The sequence below is a fragment of the Aythya ferina genome (genome assembly GCF_964211825.1).
Source record: "Aythya ferina genome assembly, chromosome: 1".
NCBI lineage: Eukaryota > Metazoa > Chordata > Aves > Anseriformes > Anatidae > Aythya > Aythya ferina.
This window is the reverse complement of record NC_140296.1, coordinates 155,175,351-155,200,385: the sequence shown is the minus strand read 5'-3', so window position 1 is coordinate 155,200,385 and position 25,035 is coordinate 155,175,351. Positions and strand designations below refer to the sequence as shown.

The window sequence follows — 25,035 nt, the reverse complement described above, 5'->3', positions numbered from 1 at the left end:
TTCCACATTTTATTTTGTCAGTCTCTTTTCAGCCCCACTACAACTGCAGTATGCAACAAATATTCCTTCTTTCTGTCAACTTGAACCTCAACCTTCCATAGAAGAATAAGTTTTGTCACATAGCTGTAATGAAAATTTAATATTGTGGTTTTATTCAGAAACCAGAGAATCCTTCCTGTTAAAAGATAGCTCCCCAGATTTCTCCCAAACAGAATCATAGAACTGGATAATGTTAGCAAGGACCTCTTAAGATCATATAGTCCAACTCATCGGCTACAATGGGTTGCTCAGGGCTATGGCCAGACAAATGTTGAATACCTCCATGGATGGAGACATTACATTCTCTCTGTACAGCTTGTTTGACCACCCTCACATTAAAGGTGTTTTCAGATGGATCATTGTTATAAATTACTCAGTCCCAAAATAGGATTATAATCAAAGTTTATAATTTATTAAAAGAATAGAGGTAAGCAAACAGCGCTGGGTGCGTCAGGAGTCTCCGCTCCACCTAGACGCACACCAGTTACATCAAGTAAGATGTACATAAAAATCAAGATTTTTATGCTCCTAGGCTAATACATACTCATTACTACTTCTAAAAAAAAAAAACGGGTTATTATAATTAGCTTCTGGGATCCAAACTCTCCTACTGGAGTATGCGCATCAGTCTCCGGTGGTCCCCCTGGAGGTCTCTGGGGGTCTTTCATGCTGAAGGCTCGTAGTCTTCCTCTCAGTTTTTTTTTCTTGTCCTTCCCCTTTGTACTCCTTGGCAGCATGTCAAAAGCTTACACAGCATCCCCTGCAAGTTTTGTCTTCTAGCAGTCCTTCAACTTCTTTCTTTCTTCTCCTTAATCTCCTGGCCACCTGGCCAGATATCAGGGGCTTGCATAGTATCCCATTAAGAAGCCATAACAGTTACTAGTTGTTAGCAGTTGTTCTGAAACCCCCAGACATCAGAGACTTCAAAGAAAGAACATACAAATAAAAATAGCTCTCTATTGACACTTCACGAGTTGTTAAAACATTCCTCACAGGCCATTCACAGGGACATTCCAGTCACATCTATAGCAGTGCTACATCAACCACAAAGAAGGCAAAGAGGCTGTAACTGTTAGGAATAAGAGTTCGGAATAACAAAAGCAAATAGGTTCATAGATTTGAGGAGTATTTCTGAAGATTTGATAAATTGACTATAATGAGGGGGAGACTGGGACACTGGGAGGAAAGGGAAGAAACCACATCTGTGGAAGAATTAAATTGCCAGTGTAGGACCTAGAGACAGACAGAACTGCTCTCTATTGACACAAATCAGATGAACATATATCACAATCATCCTGTGTGACAATTTGTGCCCATTGCCTCTTGTCCTGTCAGAGGCATTTTGATCCCTCCCCCTCCCCCCACTTTCCCTGCCCTGAAATTGTCTCCTTAACATTCCAGAGTAATCTGCCTATCGTTGTTTCTCTAATTCTTGTTGGGTCTTTGTGTCAAAATAGATGGTTTCAGTCTCTAACACTAGACTTTCTATAGGATGGAGAAACCATCCAATGAAGAAATAATCTTGCAGTTATATCACCCAACTTTAAAATCAGATTAGTTGTGATGTAATATACTTTTTATGATGGGAAATGCTCTTTATTCTAATTTTTCAATTTATTAAAATATCCAGCCATTCTCCTTCACCATTTTCTTTCATTTTTTGTCATTTGTCAGAAAAATGACAAAAAGCAAGTAATGTGGTGGTTTTACCTTGATGGGCAGCTGAACTCCATGACTGCTCTCTGACTCCCCCTCATCAATGGAAAATTGGGAAAAAATACAATGGAAAGGGCTCAATGGTTAAGATAAGGACAGGGAGATCACTCACCAATTATTGTTACAGGCCAAGCAGACTCAGCATAAGGAGCTTAATATAATTTATTGCCTATCACTAGCAGACTAGAACAGTGAGAAACTAAAAGCAAACTATAAACACCTTCCCCCCTCATCCAACCTCTTAATCTCTGCTGCTCCTTCACAGTCCCTCTCTGCCCTTGCTCCATGTGGGGTCCCTCCCACAGTATGGTGTCCTTCACAAACTGATCCTATTTGGGCTTCCCACAGGCTCTTTAAGAACTGCTCCAACATAAATCCGTACCATAGGGTCCATCTGTCAGGGTCCAAACTGCTCCAACAAGGGCAGTAGTTCCCCCCAGATCCCCTGCTCCTGTATGGGCTCCTCTCCCTGGGCTGCAGGAGAACTTCTGCTCTGTGCCTGGAGCACCTTCTACCCTCCTCCTGCACTGACCTTGATGTTTGCAGGGCTGCTTCTCACTCCTCTCTCCCAGCTGCTGTTGCGCATCAGTTTACCTTCTTAAATCTGCTCTCCCAAAGGCCCAACCAATGTTCCTCACTGGCAGTGGGTCCCTTTAGGAGCTGGCTGGAACTGGCTCTGATCTGACATGGGGCAGCTGTGGAGCTCTGCTCACAGAAAAAGAAAAGAAATTAGAAATTAGAAATTAGAAATTATTAGAAATTAGAAATTAGAAATTAGAAATTAGAAATTAGAAATTAGAAATTAGAAATTAGAAATTAGAAATTAGAAATTAGAAGAGAAAGAGAAAACAAAGGACACTTATTAGCTAATAGTTTTCCTGAAGTAAAACACAGAAGAATCAGGTCACAAAAAGAGCAGAGCTCATAAATTTCTGGCCTTTTCAACTGTTGTCTGTTTCACTAAATACTGAATTTACATTTGAAAATGTACTTTTCAAATATCAGACAATGTACTGAATTTTGTGTAAATCCATAGTTTCCAAAACACCTCACACCTTCTACATACGCTTCTGGAATGCCACGTGTTCCTGGAAAGCATGCAATAAAGTGTAAGCTAGCAGTAAACTTTCATTTACAATAAGCTATCAAATTTTCCTGGAACTCCCTTCTGGTGTTACAAACCTGAAGAAATACCCTTATTTAGTCAGTTTCATAAATTACAGATAGTATTTTCATATCATATTTGTCTTTACATATTGCAAGCTAATTTCAACACTTAAGATATCTCAGATAATTCAGATTCTGTAATTATCGATATTATTTTTTTCTCTTCAAACCATAATACAGTTTACTCACAATTATTACAAATGTTTCAACTATAGTCGTGCATAAAACCAAACATAGGAATAACTATCAGAATTTAAATTCTCCTGTAGTCCAAAATTTAAGATAAACCTTCAACAGACAAGGAAAACTTGATCTTGAGAAATTTATTGAAAATAGTCCCACAGATCCCTTATTTTTTTCTTTCTTTTCATCTTGTGTTTGTATAGAGAAATAGATTCCTTCATCTTTTATAATAGACTTCTCTCGTGAGGTTCAATTGCTTTTTTTCTTTTTTTTTTTTTTTCTCACTAGACTCATCACTTCATTTTTTTTTTATTTTTTTTTTCTAATGAGTGGTATGTCTCACCAGTTCTTCAGAAGAATTGGAACCTTAACAAGCTTCAGCATTTCCCTTAGCTGTCTGGGGTCCACAGCTCATAACTTCCTCACATTTCCTTATTTCAAAATTTCTAGTAGTTACCATTCTGAATCTTCACAAGTTAGGAGCAGGAGACCCAATTCCTTATTAAATTATTATCCCTTATTAAATAGGACATGAAGAAGTATTGGCATTTCCTACCAAATTGCTGATATGTGGAAGATATTAATTTCTCACTCAGACATATTTGCTATGAAATTCTTTACTCTTACTACACTATTCAAAGCTATGAAAATATGAAAAAATAAATAACACAACTGAAAGCATTTAAAGTTGCATTTCATGATGCCATGGATATGGTACTCTGCTTACAGTGTCTCACAATGAAGTTTTGCTTTAGCACTCTAACAGTTGACAAGAAATTCTCAATCCAGATATCCTGTAACCATTCTAAATTGTGATAGTGAATGGTTAGAGTTAAGTTTTGTTCTGTATTAAACTGGTGTCCAGCTCTTCAGCAAAAGAAAATCCCTCACATACGTTGTAATGTGTAATTCAAACTTTTCAACACATAATAAAATATTTTAATTTCCTTGACAGAAACCTTACATGGATCTTTAATTCTCTTTATCACTCACAAGATGCCAGGAATTGTCCTTTCCAGAAGCAATTATAATTTAAAGAGTTCAGCCTTGAAAATCTATTATTTATTTAATCTTGCCAGGGCCAGCAGCTGATATATCTTCTAAGTAATGACGGTTTTCAGTGTATAATTTGAAGCTGGTGAATTCAGCTTTTGAAGAACATCTTAATTTGTTTGGCTTAGAAGACCAATAACAGGATAATCCTTCACCTCTGTTAGTTCTAGTGTTTGGCTAAGAAGAAATTCACAAAGGCAAGAATTTGTGAGTACAGACCACTTTTCTTGGAATATCTAAATCTGAGATTCTTAACTGACTTGTTTTTCAGTATCTCAGTTTCCAGTATTTCTTGAAACTCTAGCTACTCTAAGAACTGTTATAAAGGAGAATGAAAATAAATAGTACCTGTCAAAATCCCGAATAATTTTTCAAGTCAGAAAAATATTAAATGTTTTCCATGTGAGGCATATTAACAGAATTTTGTTTTGTGTACAGAAGACACTTTGCTTCTGTCAGTTTTGAGTCAGTTTTACAAGCATTTAGATGGATAGATGGTGGTTTCATAGTTGTTTGAGAAATTACTACAATTTTTAGTTCTCAATACTAATATGAGAATTGACACCATATTTTTACCAATGCAAAATGGTTCTTTTCCTAAACTAACTTTTTTTCTAACTTTTTCCTAAAGGAAAAGTTAGCACTAATAATAAAGCTTTTTATTTGAATTTTTATAATTTTAATAATTAATGCACTTGGAGTTTCATTTTGCATCCATAATGTTTTATAATTGATATAATTTAACCTTAATTAACCAAAAATTATGCTTGTAATTTGAGAATGAAATACACTACCAATTTTAAGAAGTCTCAGAAGAAAACTCCTACAAATGTACTTACAAATCTGTGTTAAATATCCTTACTATAAAATTCAGTTTGGCTTCTAGGAGGAATAGGATAATACGTACTGCAATTCAGAGGATCAAATTCTTCCTTGATTTGGATGTATTACCTGAAGAAAGTACAGGGTAAGAAAAGAGAAGTGTTAGAACTAGTGGATGTTATGCTTCATGTTTTAGACCTTAATTCATTCCAATATGTACTTTTTTAATATATCCACCGCTTTTAAATTTGTCTTCCAGATATTTCAGCTTCTTAAGATTCAAATGCAACATGCAGTTCTCTTTCTGCACATTTTTTAATGAATGAAGAATAGATGTGCCTCTGGAAATGATAATTAAGCCTTTTTTTGCCAACCTATATCAGTGGTAATCTATATCTGATTAACATACCTATATTTTCTGCTCTAATTAAGCAATATTACTAGCAGTATCAATATCCTCCACTACTATAATTTCATATCATAATTCAAAAAGCAGCCCTTGTAAATATATCCATTACTTATAAGTATCTGGAATATGTGTTAGGTAGTTATATGCTCTTGTTAGCAACCAGAATTTTGTTGTTATCAAAAGTCTTTGCTTTTAGTAAAGACCAAAGACTACTGATGCTCCTTATTAGGCAATTTTTCACTGCTGCTTCACCATGTAGCTAGTTACCCCCAAATCCACTGAGACAGGTTAAGAAACATAACTCCAACATAGTGTGACTGCACATGATTCTGGCTCATTCCTTTTCAGATCAATGTCATGGGCAAGTGGTCTGTATCCCAACAACCCTGGGATCAGGCAGGTTATAAATCATGCAAAGAAGATGGATCACTGCAGAATGATCCCAGGATCAAAAGCTGTACAAACAGCTCAAAGTCACTTTTGAATGCTACAAATTCCAAAGGAATAAAAAATTTACCATGCCACATACTTCAAAACCAGAGCCCAGAACTGAAGTCTGTGCTTCAAAGCATATTACAAACTCATTTGATTAATTCCCACATATTTATGATGTTGGAAAGGGTGAGCCCAAACTTAGAAATGGAAAAGTGATAAGAACATTTTATTCCTGTGTCAGAAAAAAAGGAAAAAAAGAAAAAAAAGAAAAAAAAACTGATTTTATATGAATAATGGTTCCCAAAACTATCATAATTAGCATGGAGATAACAGTATAGAAGTGCTACTAAATATTTTTCTTGAAGACTCAAGCTCATCTATAATTGCTATGAGCAGTCTACATCCTCCCTCCCTCCTTTCCTCCCTCCTTCCCTCTCATCCAAAGGATAAAAGGATTAGATTATTCCGCAACTAACAAGAAGTGGCTCAATAGAAAGAGGCCTGTACACTAAAATAAGTCAAAGTGAGGTCTGTTAATATTTTAGGGATTTTACTTTGTGAGAGCGGTGCTGTTCTAATGACTGAAGATAGCTACCAAAATAGCATACACCTGGAACACATCTTCCAGTATAATTTCACCAAAAGAAGTCCAGTTCATATGCTCTAGTTGCCTCAGAAACAGTGTGGGAATAGTAGTAGACAGGTTTCACACCTAAAACAGTCCTCATCTAGTGTATATCATAACAATAAATACCCCATTAGTTAACATGATAGGATTTAACAATGGTAAAGTGGACAAATGAGTCCATGAAAAGTTAATGATAGCTATGAGGTTTTACATTCTTAAAAGAGTATTTTCCTAAGATTTAAGAAGACAATGAAGGCTTTTTGAGTTTGGATATTACTAGAGGCTAACAGTCTAATCCATATCTATGTATTAAAAAAAAAAAAAAAAAAAAAAAAAAAAAAAAAAAAAGACTACTTATCGAAACATGGAATTTTGTGAAGGTCTGAGAGAGAAAACAAACAAAAAGAAAAGACAGAGAAATTTAGATCTTGTATTTCTAAATCTGATCTGCACTTGCATTTCTTTTGGGGAGATAATAACATATCCAGAAATTTACCAAATAGAAATAACTGGCAGCAGTAAGGAGACCTGAGTATCTTATTAGCTGAGCTCAGCAAAAGTGGAATGGATAAATCACTCTATACAGCCCTTTCTGGTTTGTGTCACAGATCAGCAAGAAAGTAATACATGTCACCTCCTAATAACATGGAGTTTTATAGGTAACTCTGTCAGCTACATAACTGGGACTGCACAGAGTAATTGTAAGAAAAACAGACACCATGTTGCATTTGTTATTCAATACAAAATTGTTGCATATAGTTGCAAATGCTAAAGTAACTTAAAGCAACTCTATGTAAATACCTGTGGTATGCCTGCAGCTGGAAACCTGATGAAGTACTCCGTGATGAGAATGAGAATATACCTAGAAATTGCATTCCAAGGTGTGTAGGAGGAATAAATAAAGGTATTAAAGGATCATTTGGACACACGTAAACTGAGAGATCTGTATATCTTTGAAGTTAACTCTCATCATTCAATAATAAAATCAAAATATTTTAAGCAACATTAATCTTCAAATTAAAATTAAATCAGCAGAGAAAACCTATGAAAAGAGAATTGTCTCTCTCCTTCATAAATTTTGTGAATCAGTATTAATTCCATTCCTGATACCAAATGTATGATATAACTGGGATGTCTCCCTCTCTGGACATATTCAAAAGCACTCTGGAAATGTTCCTGGGCAATCTGCTCTAGGTGTCCCCACCTGAGAAGAGAGTTGGACCAGATGACCCTCAGAGGTCCTTTCCTCCCTCAACCATTCTGTGATTCTGTTGATTCTGTTGGTTTTGATTCTTCAGCATGTGGCACACACTGAAAGCAATTTCGTGGCAAAAGAAAGTGAGATGATAGGATAAAAATCCTGAAAAAAAAATCTATAAATTGATGTTTTGTCTATGCTGCAATAAAAGAAGCACAGAACTGTAGGGGTTGGAAGGGACATAAAGAGATCATCAGGTCCATCCCCCCTGCCAAAGCAAGTTCCATACAGCAGGAGTATGACTTTCATTCTCTATTGTCCTTCCTCTCACTCCCTCCTTCCTTACTTCCTTACTTCCCAAACCTCCCTAGTCACCTTCCTTTCTTCCATCTCTCCCCTCTTCCTGCCTTCCTGACTTCCTGCATTCATGGCTTCCTTATTTCCTTCCAGCCTTCCCACCACCTTCATTCCCACCTTCATTCCTACCTTCCCTTTCTTCCTTCATTTCATCCTTGTCATTTTTTTTTCTGCCAATCTCCATTTTTCTGTTGTTAGTACCTACTACTTGAATTGTAAAAACTGAAACAAACAAATAGCCATGTCATAGCATTGAAGCACAGACTCAACTCCAGGTCACAAGCCAAGGTGATGTCATAGTGACGTCACACTGGGCGGCTTACTCTTATTAGCTGACTCACTGTATGACATTGTGACATCACCAGGACAAGACAGTATAAAAGGGGCTGCACCAACGCAACTCAAGGCAGATCAGTAGCTTACATTTACAACCTAATGTGGACAAAGGGAGCTGTCAACCACTCACCACCTCCCTAACATCCCAATTCCTCTCCCGGGCAGCTTCAAGGTCCCACTGCCTGTGCACAGAGAGCGCTCCACGCCACCCAGCCATTCCGCAGCCAGCGGCAACAGAACAATGCCTGAAGCCCTGGGCAAAGGGAGCCTCACACAAGCAAGATCCACAACCTGTAAATGTCTTCTAAGGGAGATGAGAAATAAAAGGTGAGGACACCAACACAAGGCTGACTCGCTCCCATTTCTCAGCGCCTCCCTGTCTGCTGCAAGCTTCCCACTAGCATCAACACAGGGCGCTGCGCACCTCCTGCCACTTCTCTAACACCTCCTCCTCTTGACAGGCACAAAAAGGGACTCCGCGGGCGTGAAAAAGAGGGGAGGCACACAACCCAGCATCTTGAAATCGTTTCTCTCATGGTCAGGACATGCACCTTCAACTTGCCTATCCCTGTGTCACACCCACACAAGGCACCAACAAGACTCCTATCAAACCTGTCCTTCTCTCCCAGGCCACCGCAACGGCGCAACTGCTACCGGCAAAGGGATCTCGGAAAAACACCGCAGCTGTCCAACCCCTCCTGGTGTGGAAGGTGCCTGGAACGTTCCAAAGGCTTCCCACCACACATTCTCTCTCTAACCTCTCCTTTATTCCCTGGCAGCTGGAAGGTCCCCACGGCTCAGGACACGGCGCTCCATGCCACCCAAGCACTCGGTAATTATGCATGTTCCCACCTGAAGAACCATCATGCCCAAAGCGTTGCACAGACAGAGATTCCCAAGAGGCAGCTCGAGAAGCTCTCCAGGGCCTCTCAGGGACCTGCAAACCCATCTGGTCAGGTCACAAACACGAGGCAGAATGCTGCCGCCTCTGAAGGGTGCCTGTCAGATTCAAGGGACCCCTAGGCATGGACACAGGGAGCTCCGCAACTCCAACCTCTTCTCCAGCAAAGTCTCTTCTTCACAGGCACAACAAAGGATTGCAGAGTCATGGAGACCAGGAGCTCCACTACAGCCAGGCTATCTCCAACCTCCTGCGCTCTTCCTGTCACCTCCACCTTCCACACCGTCATGGGCAACGGGTCAGCTCTGCCCCACGCGGCACCTCTCACGGTCTGCACAGGGACCTACAACTTCCCCAGAGCTGCAAACACCCAGAGCTCGGCACCACACACCAGCGCTCGAAGCTCTCATGCCCTCCAACACCATTGCGACGTGCCAAGAGACATGGAGAAAGGGAGCCCAGACACACACCACATCTTTCTAACCTCTCGTGCCAGTCAAGGTACACACAACTTCCCCGTAACCTTGGACAAAGGCAGCCCCGAACCTCTCGCCTCCTCTCTAACCCATCTTGCCCTACCTTGCAGATGCAAGTCCCAAAGCCGCCAAGCACAGGAGCTTCACCACATCCCCCATCTCTGCTCGCTCTCCTGCCTTGCCACAGCAGCTAGAGGGCTGGAACAAGGCCACAGAAAAAGGTGTGTCCACCCCACCCACCTTCAAGGATATCTCTTAGGGGCTCCCTGGCAGATGACACTTACCACCTGCTGTAGACAAAGGGAGCTCTCAACCACTCACCACCTCCCTAACCTCCCAATTCCTCTCCCGGGCAGCTTCAAGGTCCCACTGCCTGTGCACAGAGAGCGCTCCACGCCACCCAGCCATTCCGCAGCCAGCGGCAACAGAACAATGCCCGAAGCCCTGGCCAAAGGGAGCCTTGCACAAGCAAGATCCACAACCTGTCAACGTCTTCTCAGGGAGCTGCAAATCCACATGGTGAGGACACAGACACTAGGCCGACTCGCTCCCACTTCTCAGCGCCTCCCTGTCTGCTGCAAGCTTTCCACTAGCATCAACACAGGGCGCTGCGCACCTCCTGCCAATTCTCTAACACCTCCTCCTCTGGACAGGCACAAAAAGGGACTCCGCGGGCGTGGAAAAGAGGGGCGGCCAACCACCCAGCATCTTGCACTCTCATGGTAAGCACACGCACCTTCAACTTGCCTATCCCTGTGTCACACCCACACAAGGCACCAACAAGACTCCTATCAAACCTGTCCTTCTCTCCCAGGCCACCGCAACGGCGCAACTGCTACCGGCAAAGGGATCTCGGAAAAACACCGCAGCTGTCCAACCCCTCCTGGTGTGGAAGGTGCCTGGAACGTTCCAAAGGCTTCCCACCACACATTCTCTCTCTAACCTCTCCTTTATTCCCTGGCAGCTGGAAGGTCCCCACGGCTCAGGACACGGCGCTCCATGCCACCCAAGCACTCGGTAATTATGCATGTTCCCACCTGAAGAACCATCATGCCCAAAGCGTTGCACAGACAGAGATTCCCAAGAGGCAGCTTGAGAAGCTCTCCAGGGCCTCTCAGGGACCTGCAAACCCATCTGGTCAGGTCACAAACACGAGGCAGAATGCTGCCGCCTCTGAAGGGTGCCTGTCAGATTCAAGGGACCCCTAGGCATGGACACAGGGAGCTCCGCAACTCCAACCTCTTCTCCAGCAAAGTCTCTTCTTCACAGGCACAACAAAGGATTGCAGAGTCATGGAGACCAGGAGCTCCACTACAGCCAGGCTATCTCCAACCTCCTGCGCTCTTCCTGTCACCTCCACCTTCCACACCGTCATGGGCAACGGGTCAGCTCTGCCCCACGCGGCACCTCTCACGGTCTGCACAGGGACCTACAACTTCCCCAGAGCTGCGGACACCCAGAGCTCGGCACCACACACCAGCGCTCGAAGCTCTCATGCCCTCCAACACCATTGCGACGTGCCAAGAGACATGGAGAAAGGGAGCCCAGACACACACCACATCTTTCTAACCTCTCGTGCCAGTCAAGGTACACACAGCTTCCCCGTAACCTTGGACAAAGGCAGCCCCGCACCTCTCGCCTCCTCTCTAACCCATCTTGCCCTACCTTGCAGATGCAAGTCCCAAAGCCGCCGAGCACAGGAGCTTCACCACATCCCCCATCTCTGCTCGCTCTCCTACATTGCCACGGCAGCTACAGCGCTGGAACAAGACCACAGAAAAAGGTGTGTCCACCCCACCCACCTTCAAGGATATCTCTTAGGGGCTCCCTGGCAGATGACACTTACCACCTGCTGTAGACAAAGGGAGCTCTCAACCACTCACCACCTCCCTAACCTCCCAATTCCTCTCCCGGGCAGCTTCAAGGTCCCACTGCCTGTGCACAGAGAGCGCTCCACGCCACCCAGCCATTCCGCAGCCAGCGGCAACAGAACAATGCCCGAAGCCCTGGCCAAAGGGAGCCTCGCACAAGCAAGATCCACAACCTGTCAACGTCTTCTCAGGGAGCTGCAAATCCACATGGTGAGGACACAGACACTAGGCCAAATCGCTCCCACTTCTCAGCGCCTCCCTGTCTGCTGCAAGCTTCCCACTAGCATCAACACAGGGCGCTGCGCACCTCCTGCCACTTCTCTAACACCTCCTCCTCTTGACAGGCACAAAAAGGGACTCCGCGGGCGTGGAAAAGAGGGGCGGCACACCACCCAGCATCTTGCACTCGTGTCTCTCATGGTAAGCACACGCACCTTCAACTTGCCTATCCCTGTGTCACACCCACACAAGGCACCAACAAGACTCCTATCAAACCTGTCCTTCTCTCCCAGGCCACCGCAACGGCGCAACTGCTACCGGCAAAGGGATCTCGGAAAAACACCGCAGCTGTCCAACCCCTCCTGGTGTGGAAGGTGCCTGGAACGTTCCAAAGGCTTCCCACCACACATTCTCTCTCTAACCTCTCCTTTATTCCCTGGCAGCTGGAAGGTCCCCACGGCTCAGGACACGGCGCTCCATGCCACCCAAGCACTCGGTAATTATGCATGTTCCCACCTGAAGAACCATCATGCCCAAAGCGTTGCACAGACAGAGATTCCCAAGAGCCAGCTCGAGAAGTTCTCCAGGGCCTCTCAGGGACCTGCAAACCTATCTGGTCAGGTCACAAACACGAGGCAGAATGCTGCCGCCTCTGAAGGGTGCCTGTCAGATTCAAGGGACCCCTAGGCATGGACACAGGGAGCTCCGCAACTCCAACCTCTTCTCCAGCAAAGTCTCTTCTTCACAGGCACAACAAAGGATTGCAGAGTCATGGAGACCAGGAGCTCCACTACAGCCAGGCTATCTCCAACCTCCTGCGCTCTTCCTGTCACCTCCACCTTCCACACCGTCATGGGCAACGGGTCAGCTCTGCCCCACGCGGCACCTCTCACGGTCTGCACAGGGACCTACAACTTCCCCAGAGCTGCGGACACCCAGAGCTCGGCACCACACACCAGCGCTCAAAGCTCTCATGCCCTCCAACACCATTGCGACGTGCCAAGAGACATGGAGAAAGGGAGCCCAGACACACACCACATCTTTCTAACCTCTCGTGCCAGTCAAGGTACACACAGCTTCCCCGTAACCTTGGACAAAGGCAGCCCCGCACCTCTCGCCTCCTCTCTAACCCATCTTGCCCTACCTTGCAGATGCAAGTCCCAAAGCCGCCGAGCACAGGAGCTTCACCACATCCCCCATCTCTGCTCGCTCTCCTGCCTTGCCACGGCAGCTACAGCGCTGGAACAAGACCACAGAAAAAGGTGTGTCCACCCCACCCACCTTCAAGGATATCTCTTAGGGGCTCCCTGGCAGATGACACTTACCACCTGCTGTAGACAAAGGGAGCTCTTAACCACTCACCACCTCCCTAACCTCCCAATTCCTCTCCCGGGCAGCTTCAAGGTCCCACTGCCTGTGCACAGAGAGCGCTCCACGCCACCCAGCCATTCCGCAGCCAGCGGCAACAGAACAATGCCCGAAGCCCTGGGCAAAGGGAGCCTCGCACAAGCAAGATCCACAACCTGTCAACGTCTTCTCAGGGAGCTGCAAATCCACATGGTGAGGACACAGACACTAGGCCAAATCGCTCCCACTTCTCAGCGCCTCCCTGTCTGCTGCAAGCTTCCCACTAGCATCAACACAGTACGCTGCGCACCTCCTGCCACTTCTCTAACACCTCCTCCTCTTGACAGGCACAAAAAGGGACTCCGCGGGCGTGGAAAAGAGGGGCGGCCAACCACCCAGCACCTTGCACTCGTGTCTCTCATGGTAAGCACATGCACCTTCATCTTGCCTATCCCTGTGTCACACCCACACAAGGCACCAACAAGACTCCTATCAAACCTGTCCTTCTCTCCCAGGCCACCGCAACGGCGCAACTGCTACCGGCAAAGGGATCTCGGAAAAACACCGCAGCTGTCCAACCCCTCCTGGTGTGGAAGGTGCCTGGAACGTTCCAAAGGCTTCCCACCACACATTCTCTCTCTAACCTCTCCTTTATTCCCTGGCAGCTGGAAGGTCCCCACGGCTCAGGACACGGCGCTCCATGCCACCCAAGCACTCGGTAATTATGCATGTTCCCACCTGAAGAACCATCATGCCCAAAGCGTTGCACAGACAGAGATTCCCAAGAGGCAGCTCGAGAAGTTCTCCAGGGCCTCTCAGGGACCTGCAAACCTATCTGGTCAGGTCACAAACACGAGGCAGAATGCTGCCGCCTCTGAAGGGTGCCTGTCAGATTCAAGGGACCCCTAGGCATGGACACAGGGAGCTCCGCAACTCCAACCTCTTCTCCAGCAAAGTCTCTTCTTCACAGGCACAACAAAGGATTGCAGAGTCATGGAGACCAATAGCTCCACTACAGCCAGGCTATCTCCAACCTCCTGCGCTCTTCCTGTCACCTCCACCTTCCACACCGTCATGGGCAACGGGTCAGCTCTGCCCCACGCGGCACCTCTCACGGTCTGCACAGGGACCTACAACTTCCCCAGAGCTGCGGACACCCAGAGCTCGGCACCACACACCAGCGCTCAAAGCTCTCATGCCCTCCAACACCATTGCGACGTGCCAAGAGACATGGAGAAAGGGAGCCCAGACACACACCACATCTTTCTAACCTCTCGTGCCAGTCAAGGTACACACAGCTTCCCCGTAACCTTGGACAAAGGCAGCCCCGCACCTCTCGCCTCCTCTCTAACCCATCTTGCCCTACCTTGCAGATGCAAGTCCCAAAGCCGCCGAGCACAGGAGCTTCACCACATCCCCCATCTCTGCTCGCTCTCCTGCCTTGCCACGGCAGCTACAGCGCTGGAACAAGACCACAGAAAAAGGTGTGTCCACCCCACCCACCTTCAAGGATATCTCTTAGGGGCTCCCTGGCAGATGACACTTACCACCTGCTGTAGACAAAGGGAGCTCTTAACCACTCACCACCTCCCTAACCTCCCAATTCCTCTCCCGGGCAGCTTCAAGGTCCCACTGCCTGTGCACAGAGAGCGCTCCACGCCACCCAGCCATTCCGCAGCCAGCGGCAACAGAACAATGCCCGAAGCCCTGGCCAAAGGGAGCCTCGCACAAGCAAGATCCACAACCTGTCAACGTCTTCTCAGGGAGCTGCAAATCCACATGGTGAGGACACAGACACTAGGCCAAATCGCTCCCACTTCTCAGCGCCTCCCTGTCTGCTGCAAGCTTCCCACTAGCATCAACACAGGGCGCTGCGCACCTCCTGCCACTTCTCTAACACCTCCACCTCTTGACAGGCACAAAAAGGGACTCCGCGGGCGTGGAAAAGAGGGGCGGCCAACCACCCAGCACCTTGCACTCGTGTCTCTCATGGTAAGCACATGCACCTTCATCTTGCCTATCCCTGTGTCACACCCACACAAGGCACCAACAAGACTCCTATCAAACCTGTCCTTCTCTCCCAGGCCACCGCAACGGCGCAACTGCTACCGGCAAAGGGATCTCGGAAAAACACCGCAGCTGTCCAACCCCTCCTGGTGTGGAAGGTGCCTGGAACGTTCCAAAGGCTTCCCACCACACATTCTCTCTCTAACCTCTCCTTTATTCCCTGGCAGCTGGAAGGTCCCCACGGCTCAGGACACGGCGCTCCATGCCACCCAAGCACTCGGTAATTATGCATGTTCCCACCTGAAGAACCATCATGCCCAAAGCGTTGCACAGACAGAGATTCCCAAGAGGCAGCTCGAGAAGCTCTCCAGGGCCTCTCAGGGACCTGCAAACCCATCTGGTCAGGTCACAAACACGAGGCAGAATGCTGCCGCCTCTGAAGGGTGCCTGTCAGATTCAAGGGACCCCTAGGCATGGACACAGGGAGCTCCGCAACTCCAACCTCTTCTCCAGCAAAGTCTCTTCTTCACAGGCACAACAAAGGATTGCAGAGTCATGGAGACCAGGAGCTCCACTACAGCCAGGCTATCTCCAACCTCCTGCGCTCTTCCTGTCACCTCCACCTTCCACACCGTCATGGGCAACGGGTCAGCTCTGCCCCACGCGGCACCTCTCACGGTCTGCACAGGGACCTACAACTTCCCCAGAGCTGCGGACACCCAGAGCTCGGCACCACACACCAGCGCTCGAAGCTCTCATGCCCTCCAACACCATTGCGACGTGCCAAGAGACATGGAGAAAGGGAGCCCAGACACACACCACATCTTTCTAACCTCTCGTGCCAGTCAAGGTACACACAGCTTCCCCGTAACCTTGGACAAAGGCAGCCCCGCACCTCTCGCCTCCTCTCTAACCCATCTTGCCCTACCTTGCAGATGCAAGTCCCAAAGCCGCCGAGCACAGGAGCTTCACCACATCCCCCATCTCTGCTCGCTCTCCTGCCTTGCCACGGCAGCTACAGCGCTGGAACAAGACCACAGAAAAAGGTGTGTCCACCCCACCCACCTTCAAGGATATCTCTTAGGGGCTCCCTGGCAGATGACACTTACCACCTGCTGTAGACAAAGGGAGCTCTTAACCACTCACCACCTCCCTAACCTCCCAATTCCTCTCCCGGGCAGCTTCAAGGTCCCACTGCCTGTGCACAGAGAGCGCTCCACGCCACCCAGCCATTCCGCAGCCAGCGGCAACAGAACAATGCCCGAAGCCCTGGGCAAAGGGAGCCTCGCACAAGCAAGATCCACAACCTGTCAACGTCTTCTCAGGGAGCTTCAAATCCACATGGTGAGGACACAGACACTAGGCCAAATCGCTCCCACTTCTCAGCGCCTCCCTGTCTGCTGCAAGCTTCCCACTAGCATCAACACAGGGCGCTGCGCACCTCCTGCCACTTCTCTAACACCTCCTCCTCTTGACAGGCACAAAAAGGGACTCCGCGGGCGTGGAAAAGAGGGGCGGCACACCACCCAGCATCTTGCACTCTCATGGTAAGCACACGCACCTTCAACTTGCCTATCCCTGTGTCACACCCACACAAGGCACCAACAAGACACCTATCAAACCTGTCCTTCTCTCCCAGGCCACCGCAACGGCGCAACTGCTACCGGCAAAGGGATCTCGGAAAAACACCGCAGCTGTCCAACCCCTCCTGGTGTGGAAGGTGCCTGGAACGTTCCAAAGGCTTCCCACCACACATTCTCTCTCTAAACTCTCCTTTATTCCCTGGCAGCTGGAAGGTCCCCACGGCTCAGGACACGGCGCTCCATGCCACCCAAGCACTCGGTAATTATGCATGTTCCCACCTGAAGAACCATCATGCCCAAAGCATTGCACAGACAGAGATTCCCAAGAGGCAGCTCGAGAAGCTCTCCAGGGCCGCTCATGGACCTGCAAACCCATCTGGTCAGGTCACAAACACGAGGCAGATTGCTGCCGCCTCTGAAGGGTGCCTTTCAGATTCAAGGGACCCCTAGGCATGGACACAGGGAGCTCCGCAACTCCAACCTCTTCTCCAGCAAAGTCTCTTCTTCACAGGCACAACAAAGGATTGCAGAGTCATGGAGACCAGGAGCTCCACTACAGCCAGGCTATCTCCAACCTCCTGCGCTCTTCCTGTCACCTCCACCTTCCACACCGTCATGGGCAACGGGTCAGCTCTGCCCCACGCGGCACCTCTCACGGTCTGCACAGGGACCTACAACTTCCCCAGAGCTGCGGACACCCAGAGCTCGGCACCACACACCAGCGCTCGAAGCTCTCATGCCCTCCAACACCATTGCGACGTGCCAAGAGACATGAAGAAAGGGAGCCCAGACACACACCACATCTTTCTAACCTCTCGTGCCAGTCAAGGTACACACAACTTCCCCGTAACCTTGGACAAAGGCAGCCCCGCACCTCTCGCCTCCTCTCTAACCCATCTTGCCCTACCTTGCAGATGCAAGTCCCAAAGCCGCCGAGCACAGGAGCTTCACCACATCCCCCATCTCTGCTCGCTCTCCTGCCTTGCCACGGCAGCTACAGCGCTGGAACAAGACCACAGAAAAAGGTGTGTCCACCCCACCCACCTTCAAGGATATCTCTTAGGGGCTCCCTGGCAGATGACACTTACCACCTGCTGTAGACAAAGGGAGCTCTCAACCACTCACCACCTCCCTAACCTCCCAATTCCTCTCCCGGGCAGCTTCAAGGTCCCACTGCCTGTGCACAGAGAGCGCTCCACGCCACCCAGCCATTCCGCAGCCAGCGGCAACAGAACAATGCCCGAAGCCCTGGCCAAAGGGAGCCTCGCACAAGCAAGATCCACAACCTGTCAACGTCTTCTCAGGGAGCTGCAAATCCACATGGTGAGGACACAGACACAAGGCCAAATCGCTCCCACTTCTCAGCGCCTCCCTGTCTGCTGCAAGCTTCCCACTAGCATCAACACAGGGCGCTGCGCACCTCCTGCCACTTCTCTAACACCTCCTCCTCTTGACAGGCACAAAAAGGGACTCCGCGGGCGTGGAAAAGAGGGGCGGCCAACCACCCAGCACCTTGCACTCGTGTCTCTCATGGTAAGCACATGCACCTTCATCTTGCCTATCCCTGTGTCACACCCACACAAGGCACCAACAAGACTCCTATCAAACCTGTCCTTCTCTCCCAGGCCACCGCAACGGCGCAACTGCTACCGGCAAAGGGATCTCGGAAAAACACCGCAGCTGTCCAACCCCTCCTGGTGTGGAAGGTGCCTGGAACGTTCCAAAGGCTTCCCACCACACATTCTCTCTCTAACCTCTCCTTTATTCCCTGGCAGCTGGAAGGTCCCCACGGCTCAGGACACGGCGCTCCATGCCACCCAAGCACTCGGTAATTATGCATGTTCCCACCTGAAGAACCATCATGCCCAAAGCGTTGCACAGACAGAGATTCCCAAGAGGCAGCTCGAGAAGTTCTCCAGGGCCTCTCAGGGACCTGCAAACCTATCTGGTCAGGTCACAAACACGAGGCAGAATGCTGCCGCCTCTGAAGGGTGCCTGTCAGATTCAAGGGACCCCTAGGCATGGACACAGGGAGCTCCGCAACTCCAACCTCTTCTCCAGCAAAGTCTCTTCTTCACAGGCACAACAAAGGATTGCAGAGTCATGGAGACCAATAGCTCCACTACAGCCAGGCTATCTCCAACCTCCTGCGCTCTTCCTGTCACCTCCACCTTCCACACCGTCATGGGCAACGGGTCAGCTCTGCCCCACGCGGCACCTCTCACGGTCTGCACAGGGACCTACAACTTCCCCAGAGCTGCGGACACCCAGAGCTCGGCACCACACACCAGCGCTCAAAGCTCTCATGCCCTCCAACACCATTGCGACGTGCCAAGAGACATGGAGAAAGGGAGCCCAGACACACACCACATCTTTCTAACCTCTCGTGCCAGTCAAGGTACACACAGCTTCCCCGTAACCTTGGACAAAGGCAGCCCCGCACCTCTCGCCTCCTCTCTAACCCATCTTGCCCTACCTTGCAGATGCAAGTCCCAAAGCCGCCGAGCACAGGAGCTTCACCACATCCCCCATCTCTGCTCGCTCTCCTGCCTTGCCACGGCAGCTACAGCGCTGGAACAAGACCACAGAAAAAGGTGTGTCCACCCCACCCACCTTCAAGGATATCTCTTAGGGGCTCCCTGGCAGATGACACTTACCACCTGCTGTAGACAAAGGGAGCTCTTAACCACTCACCACCTCCCTAACCTCCCAATTCCTCTCCCGGGCAGCTTCAAGGTCCCACTGCCTGTGCACAGAGAGCGCTCCACGCCACCCAGCCATTCCGCAGCCAGCGGCAACAGAACAATGCCCGAAGCCCTGGGCAAAGGGAGCCTCGCACAAGCAAGATCCACAACCTGTCAACGTCTTCTCAGGGAGCTGCAAATCCACATGGTGAGGACACAGACACTAGGCCAAATCGCTCCCACTTCTCAGCGCCTCCCTGTCTGCTGCAAGCTTCCCACTAGCATCAACACAGGGCGCTGCGCACCTCCTGCCACTTCTCTAACACCTCCACCTCTTGACAGGCACAAAAAGGGACTCCGCGGGCGTGGAAAAGAGGGGCGGCCAACCACCCAGCATCTTGCACTCTCATGGTAAGCACACGCACCTTCAACTTGCCTATCCCTGTGTCACACCCACACAAGGCACCAACAAGACACCTATCAAACCTGTCCTTCTCTCCCAGGCCACCGCAACGGCGCAACTGCTACCGGCAAAGGGATCTCGGAAAAACACCGCAGCTGTCCAACCCCTCCTGGTGTGGAAGGTGCCTGGAACGTTCCAAAGGCTTCCCACCACACATTCTCTCTCTAAACTCTCCTTTATTCCCTGGCAGCTGGAAGGTCCCCACGGCTCAGGACACGGCGCTCCATGCCACCCAAGCACTCGGTAATTATGCATGTTCCCACCTGAAGAACCATCATGCCCAAAGCATTGCACAGACAGAGATTCCCAAGAGGCAGCTCGAGAAGCTCTCCAGGGCCGCTCATGGACCTGCAAACCCATCTGGTCAGGTCACAAACACGAGGCAGATTGCTGCCGCCTCTGAAGGGTGCCTTTCAGATTCAAGGGACCCCTAGGCATGGACACAGGGAGCTCCGCAACTCCAACCTCTTCTCCAGCAAAGTCTCTTCTTCACAGGCACAACAAAGGATTGCAGAGTCATGGAGACCAGGAGCTCCACTACAGCCAGGCTATCTCCAACCTCCTGCGCTCTTCCTGTCACCTCCACCTTCCACACCGTCATGGGCAACGGGTCAGCTCTGCCCCACGCGGCACCTCTCACGGTCTGCACAGGGACCTACAACTTCCCCAGAGCTGCGGACACCCAGAGCTCGGCACCACACACCAGCGCTCGAAGCTCTCATGCCCTCCAACACCATTGCGACGTGCCAAGAGACATGAAGAAAGGGAGCCCAGACACACACCACATCTTTCTAACCTCTCGTGCCAGTCAAGGTACACACAACTTCCCCGTAACCTTGGACAAAGGCAGCCCCGCACCTCTCGCCTCCTCTCTAACCCATCTTGCCCTACCTTGCAGATGCAAGTCCCAAAGCCGCCGAGCACAGGAGCTTCACCACATCCCCCATCTCTGCTCGCTCTCCTGCCTTGCCACGGCAGCTACAGCGCTGGAACAAGACCACAGAAAAAGGTGTGTCCACCCCACCCACCTTCAAGGATATCTCTTAGGGGCTCCCTGGCAGATGACACTTACCACCTGCTGTAGACAAAGGGAGCTCTCAACCACTCACCACCTCCCTAACCTCCCAATTCCTCTCCCGGGCAGCTTCAAGGTCCCACTGCCTGTGCACAGAGAGCGCTCCACGCCACCCAGCCATTCCGCAGCCAGCGGCAACAGAACAATGCCCGAAGCCCTGGCCAAAGGGAGCCTCGCACAAGCAAGATCCACAACCTGTCAACGTCTTCTCAGGGAGCTGCAAATCCACATGGTGAGGACACAGACACAAGGCCAAATCGCTCCCACTTCTCAGCGCCTCCCTGTCTGCTGCAAGCTTCCCACTAGCATCAACACAGGGCGCTGCGCACCTCCTGCCACTTCTCTAACACCTCCTCCTCTTGACAGGCACAAAAAGGGACTCCGCGGGCGTGGAAAAGAGGGGCGGCCAACCACCCAGCACCTTGCACTCGTGTCTCTCATGGTAAGCACATGCACCTTCATCTTGCCTATCCCTGTGTCACACCCACACAAGGCACCAACAAGACTCCTATCAAACCTGTCCTTCTCTCCCAGGCCACCGCAACGGCGCAACTGCTACCGGCAAAGGGATCTCGGAAAAACACCGCAGCTGTCCAACCCCTCCTGGTGTGGAAGGTGCCTGGAACGTTCCAAAGGCTTCCCACCACACATTCTCTCTCTAACCTCTCCTTTATTCCCTGGCAGCTGGAAGGTCCCCACGGCTCAGGACACGGCGCTCCATGCCACCCAAGCACTCGGTAATTATGCATGTTCCCACCTGAAGAACTATCATGCCCAAAGCGTTGCACAGACAGAGATTCCCAAGAGGCAGCTCGAGAAGTTCTCCAGGGCCTCTCAGGGACCTGCAAACCTATCTGGTCAGGTCACAAACACGAGGCAGAATGCTGCCGCCTCTGAAGGGTGCCTGTTAGATTCAAGGGACCCCTAGGCATGGACACAGGGAGCTCCGCAACTCCAACCTCTTCTCCAGCAAAGTCTCTTCTTCACAGGCACAACAAAGGATTGCAGAGTCATGGAGACCAATAGCTCCACTACAGCCAGGCTATCTCCAACCTCCTGCGCTCTTCCTGTCACCTCCACCTTCCACACCGTCATGGGCAACGGGTCAGCTCTGCCCCACGCGGCACCTCTCACGGTCTGCACAGGGACCTACAACTTCCCCAGAGCTGCGGACACCCAGAGCTCGGCACCACACACCAGCGCTCAAAGCTCTCATGCCCTCCAACACCATTGCGACGTGCCAAGAGACATGGAGAAAGGGAGCCCAGACACACACCACATCTTTCTAACCTCTCGTGCCAGTCAAGGTACACACAGCTTCCCCGTAACCTTGGACAAAGGCAGCCCCGCACCTCTCGCCTCCTCTCTAACCCATCTTGCCCTACCTTGCAGATGCAAGTCCCAAAGCCGCCGAGCACAGGAGCTTCACCACATCCCCCATCTCTGCTCGCTCTCCTGCCTTGCCACGGCAGCTACAGCGCTGGAACAAGACCACAGAAAAAGGTGTGTCCACCCCACCCACCTTCAAGGATATCTCTTAGGGGCTCCCTGGCAGATGACACTTACCACCTGCTGTAGACAAAGGGAGCTCTTAACCACTCACCACCTCCCTAACCTCCCAATTCCTCTCCCGGGCAGCTTCAAGGTCCCACTGCCTGTGCACAGAGAGCGCTCCACGCCACCCAGCCATTCCGCAGCCAGCGGCAACAGAACAATGCCCGAAGCCCTGGCCAAAGGGAGCCTCGCACAAGCAAGATCCACAACCTGTCAACGTCTTCTCAGGGAGCTGCAAATCCACATGGTGAGGACACAGACACTAGGCCAAATCGCTCCCACTTCTCAGCGCCTCCCTGTCTGCTGCAAGCTTCCCACTAGCATCAACACAGGGCGCTGCGCACCTCCTGCCACTTCTCTAACACCTCCACCTCTTGACAGGCACAAAAAGGGACTCCGCGGGCGTGGAAAAGAGGGGCGGCCAACCACCCAGCACCTTGCACTCGTGTCTCTCATGGTAAGCACATGCACCTTCATCTTGCCTATCCCTGTGTCACACCCACACAAGGCACCAACAAGACTCCTATCAAACCTGTCCTTCTCTCCCAGGCCACCGCAACGGCGCAACTGCTACCGGCAAAGGGATCTCGGAAAAACACCGCAGCTGTCCAACCCCTCCTGGTGTGGAAGGTGCCTGGAACGTTCCAAAGGCTTCCCACCACACATTCTCTCTCTAACCTCTCCTTTATTCCCTGGCAGCTGGAAGGTCCCCACGGCTCAGGACACGGCGCTCCATGCCACCCAAGCACTCGGTAATTATGCATGTTCCCACCTGAAGAACCATCATGCCCAAAGCGTTGCACAGACAGAGATTCCCAAGAGGCAGCTCGAGAAGCTCTCCAGGGCCTCTCAGGGACCTGCAAACCCATCTGGTCAGGTCACAAACACGAGGCAGAATGCTGCCGCCTCTGAAGGGTGCCTGTCAGATTCAAGGGACCCCTAGGCATGGACACAGGGAGCTCCGCAACTCCAACCTCTTCTCCAGCAAAGTCTCTTCTTCACAGGCACAACAAAGGATTGCAGAGTCATGGAGACCAGGAGCTCCACTACAGCCAGGCTATCTCCAACCTCCTGCGCTCTTCCTGTCACCTCCACCTTCCACACCGTCATGGGCAACGGGTCAGCTCTGCCCCACGCGGCACCTCTCACGGTCTGCACAGGGACCTACAACTTCCCCAGAGCTGCGGACACCCAGAGCTCGGCACCACACACCAGCGCTCGAAGCTCTCATGCCCTCCAACACCATTGCGACGTGCCAAGAGACATGGAGAAAGGGAGCCCAGACACACACCACATCTTTCTAACCTCTCGTGCCAGTCAAGGTACACACAGCTTCCCCGTAACCTTGGACAAAGGCAGCCCCGCACCTCTCGCCTCCTCTCTAACCCATCTTGCCCTACCTTGCAGATGCAAGTCCCAAAGCCGCCGAGCACAGGAGCTTCACCACATCCCCCATCTCTGCTCGCTCTCCTGCCTTGCCACGGCAGCTACAGCGCTGGAACAAGACCACAGAAAAAGGTGTGTCCACCCCACCCACCTTCAAGGATATCTCTTAGGGGCTCCCTGGCAGATGACACTTACCACCTGCTGTAGACAAAGGGAGCTCTTAACCACTCACCACCTCCCTAACCTCCCAATTCCTCTCCCGGGCAGCTTCAAGGTCCCACTGCCTGTGCACAGAGAGCGCTCCACGCCACCCAGCCATTCCGCAGCCAGCGGCAACAGAACAATGCCCGAAGCCCTGGGCAAAGGGAGCCTCGCACAAGCAAGATCCACAACCTGTCAACGTCTTCTCAGGGAGCTGCAAATCCACATGGTGAGGACACAGACACTAGGCCAAATCGCTCCCACTTCTCAGCGCCTCCCTGTCTGCTGCAAGCTTCCCACTAGCATCAACACAGGGCGCTGCGCACCTCCTGCCACTTCTCTAACACCTCCTCCTCTTGACAGGCACAAAAAGGGACTCCGCGGGCGTGGAAAAGAGGGGCGGCCAACCACCCAGCATCTTGCACTCTCATGGTAAGCACACGCACCTTCAACTTGCCTATCCCTGTGTCACACCCACACAAGGCACCAACAAGACTCCTATCAAACCTGTCCTTCTCTCCCAGGCCACCGCAACGGCGCAACTGCTACCGGCAAAGGGATCTCGGAAAAACACCGCAGCTGTCCAACCCCTCCTGGTGTGGAAGGTGCCTGGAACGTTCCAAAGGCTTCCCACCACACATTCTCTCTCTAACCTCTCCTTTATTCCCTGGCAGCTGGAAGGTCCCCACGGCTCAGGACACGGCGCTCCATGCCACCCAAGCACTCGGTAATTATGCATGTTCCCACCTGAAGAACCATCATGCCCAAAGCGTTGCACAGACAGAGATTCCCAAGAGGCAGCTCGAGAAGCTCTCCAGGGCCTCTCAGGGACCTGCAAACCCATCTGGTCAGGTCACAAACACGAGGCAGAATGCTGCCGCCTCTGAAGGGTGCCTGTCAGATTCAAGGGACCCCTAGGCATGGA

At 50.4% G+C, this 25,035-nt stretch overlaps 1 long non-coding RNA gene across 1 annotated transcript in view; it reads right to left on the bottom strand.

Moving 5' to 3' along the window:
* Nucleotides 1-1,432: 1,432 nt before the first annotated feature.
* LOC311429647 overlaps nucleotides 1,433-25,035 on the bottom strand; it is a 165,758-nt gene continuing 142,155 nt past the window's right edge. Inside the window, exons 2-3 of the long non-coding RNA XR_014688322.1 lie at nucleotides 5,066-5,109; nucleotides 1,433-2,460 (exon numbers count right to left, since the gene is read on the bottom strand). This is a non-coding gene — a long non-coding RNA (uncharacterized lncRNA). The remainder of the gene's footprint in view (nucleotides 2,461-5,065; nucleotides 5,110-25,035) is intronic.